Below are 4,278 nucleotides of genomic sequence, written 5' to 3' on the forward strand. Positions count from 1 at the left end.
TTAACAATTATTCAATTATTATTATTATTAAATTAAACAATTGCAAATAGCAGCCAACTGAATTCATGTGATGTGTGTACTGCTAGGCACCTTTGGTTTCCTCTTTTTGTGTAATTTAGATGGAAAATTTGTGCCTTTTTTATCGTTTGAGTCACTTATCAAAAGTTGCTAAATGTTGCCAAATAAATTTTAAAAAATAGCAAAATTTGTTGCTAGGTGTTTTTGGAAGAAAAGTTGCTATGGTAGTCTGAAAAGTTGCTAAATCTAGCAACAAAATTGCTAAATTGGCAACACTGTGTGATGTCATTGCGCGATGACGTCATCACATTATCACGACGCAAAATTGGAGACTGTCCTCCTCCAAAAAATGACCCTATAGCCGTTTTTGCAAGCACCTTATTACGACCTATATTTACATTTTAAAGTTAAGCGCCCTCTAGCTGGCATAAAAATAATGACAGCATCATGTTACGTCTGTCGTCATGAAATGACGTATGACCAATGTTTCCAATCAAAATGCAAGTTCATTTGGGATACAGCTACGTCTGGAAGTGACGCAAAATCTCGCCATAAAATCACAATTCCTAACGCCTACACCTACCCCAACCCTAAACCTACCCCTTACAGAGGTTTAGCAAAACTCGTTTATATTTATGCATTTGACAGACACGTTGGAAAGTGGTTTATAGCGCATATTCACTTTATGAGCATATGCGTTCTCTGGGATCGAACCCACATCGCATGATCACATGATTGCATATCATTGTATAACGCAATGCTCTACCAATTGAGCTACACGAAACCCGAATTATGACACAGATAAAATGATACAATGCATTAAAACGAAAGTGTCCTGTTAACTATAGGGGCGCAACTGTAGTAAACGCTCCTATGGGTCGTATTTCAGGAAAATGACAAACGACCTATTCGGGTGTATAGGTTGGAGGACATGATGCAAAACTGTGTCACTGCATCAAATCTCAGCAAAAAATATATTTTGTATACGTTAATTTTAATTTGTTAAAAAAAATTGTTTGTGAAATAATATAAATGCCTTATATAATAATATGAAAATATGAATAACTGTATTTTTAAATACAACATTGAATTATTGAACACTTACACATTTTTAAACAATTACAATTTAAGTTTTTTTTTTTACTAGCTAGTAAACTTGTAAAACTACACGCTCTGAACAATTATACTTTTAAGCAGTGTATTAGTAGTTAGTTTGTATGCTACACTCTAAGAAAAGCCTGTAAAAATAGTCTACTATGTTAATATGATTTTTCACAGGTTTTTTTTTACCTGTATTTTAAATTACGCATTGTATTTTGTGTTTTCGGGTTATAGAGTTACAACGGATAATGGATAATGGATAATGTCCTGGAAAATTACTAGTACCCTTTCCATTTTTCTAGATATTTTTCTTATAGTGTACTAACTGAACAACAATCACAGGTACAAGCTACTAAAAAGGTGTATCACAATAGGTGTGTTCGTCTTGAAGCGGCGCTGCGCAGTTCGATCAGTGTTTGACATCAAAGCACCGCGAGAGCAATTAGAAAGCATGCAGATCCGTTGAATTATTGTTGAACAATTGCAAATAGCATTTAACTTAAGTCACGTGATGTGTGTACTACTAGGCATCTTTGGTTTTCCTCTTTTTGTGTAATTTAGATGGAAAATTTGTGCCTTTTTTATCGTTTGAGTCACTTATCAAAAGTTGCTAAATGTTGCCAAATACATTTTAAAAATAGCTAAATTTGTTGCTAGGTGCTTTTGGAAGAAAAAGTTGCTATGGTAGTCTGAAAAGTTGCTAAATCTAGCAACAAAATTGCTAATTTGGCAACACTGCAGGCTGCGTCTTCGACCAAGCGTGCAGACACACATACAAATGGCGGAAATGGGTCGCGCTTTGGTCCACTTCAAAATAAAAGTCCTTCCAAGCAGCTCAGTAAATAGAAGTCCATATAGACTTTATATATTTTCTTTCGCAATTAGCTGTCCGTTACAAAAATAATTTTGCTTTCTCCAAAAGTCGTCTCGTCTAAATAAGAAGAAAAATATGCACAGATCAAGCACCATTTACATTTACATTTAGTCATTTAGCAGACACTTTTATCCAAAGCGACTTACAAATGAGGAAAATGGAATCAATCAAAATCAACAAAAGAGCAATGATATGCAAGTGCTATAACAAGTCTCAGTTAGCTTAATGCAGTACACGTAGCAAGTTTTTTTTTTTAATTATATAAAAAATAAAAAGAAAACAAATAGATAGAATACAAAAAGATTAGAAAAGCTATTGTTAGTTTTTTTTTTTTAAGAAAACAAGCAGTAAATGAATAGAGTGCAAGTCTAAAAGGGACAAGTTTTTTTTTTTTTTTTTCAAGAATAGAATTAGAATAGACAGTGCTAGAGTTAGAGGGTCAAAAAAAAAAAGATGGAAGAGATGTGTTTTTAGGCAATTTTTGAAGATGGCTAAGGACTCAGCTGCTCGGATTGAGTTGGGTAGGCGGTACAACTGCAGGAGAAATGGCTTGAAGGAGATGAGATGGAATAGGATCAAGCGGACAAGTAGTAGGATGATTAGAAAGGATGGGTTTGGAGACTTCTGCCTCAGAGAGTGAAGAGTAGGATGTGAACGAGTGTATGTTTACATGCGAAACTAGTCCAAAACAGTTCTAAACCAATATTCTAAACAAATGTTCATGGATTTTGGTGTGAGAGGATAACAGGGGATGGACTTTTCACTAGAGAAAGTATTATTATGGATAATGGACTCATATTTTGACCAGAAACAATGGTTTAAAGTTAAAATACCTTAACAATGGATTGTCTTCTTACAAACACACAGCTTTGCACTTCAAAATACATTCATTTATGGACGAGTTATGTTGTGGATTATTATTGTGATATTTTTATCAGCTGGTGGACTCTCATTCTGACTGCACCCATTCAGACCTGAACCATTTGAGTACCATCCCAGAAAGCCAGACCCAGTTTTTCAGTCGCTCTAGAAGTATGTTATGATAGACAGTGTCAAACGTAGCACTAAGATCTAGTAGTACAAGCACTAATATTTTGTCAGAATCAGAATTAAAGTGAATATCATTTATTATCTTTATGAGCACTGTGTCTGTGCTGTGATGCGGTCGGAAACCAAATTGAAAATTGTCCAGGTATCCATTTGAGTTTAAGTAGTTGTTCAGCTGATTAAAACCACCTTTTCAATATTCTTGCCTGTAAAGGGAAGATTTGATATTGATCTATAGTTGCTCAATATGGTGTTATCAAGATTGCTCTTTTTCAGAAGGGACTTAACAACTGCATTTTTCAGGGATTTTGGAAAAGTCCCAGAAAGAAGTGAGGCATTCACCACTTCTAAGAGATCTGCTTCTAAACAGTTTTAATGTATGGCAGTCCTGAAAGCTCCAATTAGAAGTTCAGAATTTGAAATAAAGCAAACTAGCTTATTGATACCGAGATGTTTTCAGCACATGTCCCAACCCAGAGAGCACATGTACGTCTGCAAGATATCTGTTAAAGATCTCTTGATCTGAAAAGCATCTGCTGTGTACAAACATCTGACCGACGTCTTTAAGATGTCAGTTTTACATACATTCTAAATCATAAACATCTTAAAGACATCTAATAAACTTCTATTTGACATCTAATAGGAAACGTCCTATTCATAGCTTTCAGTCACGTGACTGGCTCGAAGACCTGGAGGGCAAAACATCTATAGAACTGCAGGACAAGCCTGTCAATTTGCCATCAGTTTCACAGCCGCAAATATTTAGATCACCTCTCAAAAGAATAAAACAAAAGTATGTGAACAAAATGCAAGTTTTGGCCATTTGCAATCCATATTAAGCAACCGCAGCAATATTTAAATCATTAAACAGTGCGACAAAACATTGTAAAAACACTTAAAGTGTCTTAATATATTTAAAACAGTAATATTGTCTATATTAATGATGCATAGTTTACATAGGTAAGCAGATGAGGCCGAATATGAACGCAATCTGCTTAATGGTTCAGTGTTTTCCTTCTAATGGTTTTCTTTGGGAAACCATTTAACGTGAAACATTGCACATTGTGTTTATATTCTGGCTTCATCTGCTTGCCTGTACAAAATATACATAATCAATAAGGTGTTTACTGAATTTCACCTTTTAATATCTGCGTTTTACTACATTACTACTTAATGCAATCTGCGTAAAAAAATAAGGCGGTCAGTGGAGCAAAGCTTCGTTTTGCCCTCCAGGTGGG

The sequence above is a fragment of the Sinocyclocheilus rhinocerous genome, unplaced genomic scaffold (genome assembly GCF_001515625.1).
Source record: "Sinocyclocheilus rhinocerous isolate Xijiao unplaced genomic scaffold, SAMN03320098_v1.1 scaffold574, whole genome shotgun sequence".
Classification (NCBI taxonomy): Eukaryota; Metazoa; Chordata; class Actinopteri; order Cypriniformes; family Cyprinidae; genus Sinocyclocheilus; species Sinocyclocheilus rhinocerous.